Consider the following 622-nt stretch of genomic DNA (forward strand, 5'->3'; position numbering starts at 1 on the left):
CTTTTTACAATAAATTTGCCGCCTAAAAAAAAGTCAAACCTTTAGGTTAGAGAAGTAGCACACACTAGTAAAACTCAATAGGCTATCTTTGTCACTAATTTATGCAGAAGGTGAGAAGACAAAAAAAACATCAAACAGCAGGCAAGTGCATGCACTTTCTTTATTAGGAGTCTGCAGAGCAGTGCACACACCACTATGGCTACTCTCTGCACCACCACTGTCCCTCCTTCCCCCCGAAAGTGACAGGCAGGTGTAAAGGATGGAGACCTGGCCCTCATTGTGGCACTAGAGTTACCTCTAATACAAATAGACCCAGATCCTGCTACATGGCATTTACAATTTCACCAGCTAGGCTGTTTCCAGCTACCTAAAAGATTCAGATGGCACAATGTGAACAGACAGCAACTCGCAAACTAAATGTCAGTCATCAAAATTCAATTCTCTCTCCTATCAAATATTTTTCCAGGATTGCTGACTGCTGAAAATTTTGGGAGCTACAATACAGAACATATCAACCCCCAATGCCCACCCACCACTATCTGAACCTAGAAATAATGTACATAAATAGTTATCTAAGTATTACATTTTTTAAATAATTTTTTTAAAGATGTATTTATTTATG

The sequence above is a fragment of the Talpa occidentalis genome, unplaced genomic scaffold, assembly GCF_014898055.3.
Source record: "Talpa occidentalis isolate TD23 unplaced genomic scaffold, MPIMG_talOcc4v2.1 talOcc4.5, whole genome shotgun sequence".
Lineage (NCBI taxonomy): Eukaryota > Metazoa > Chordata > Mammalia > Eulipotyphla > Talpidae > Talpa > Talpa occidentalis.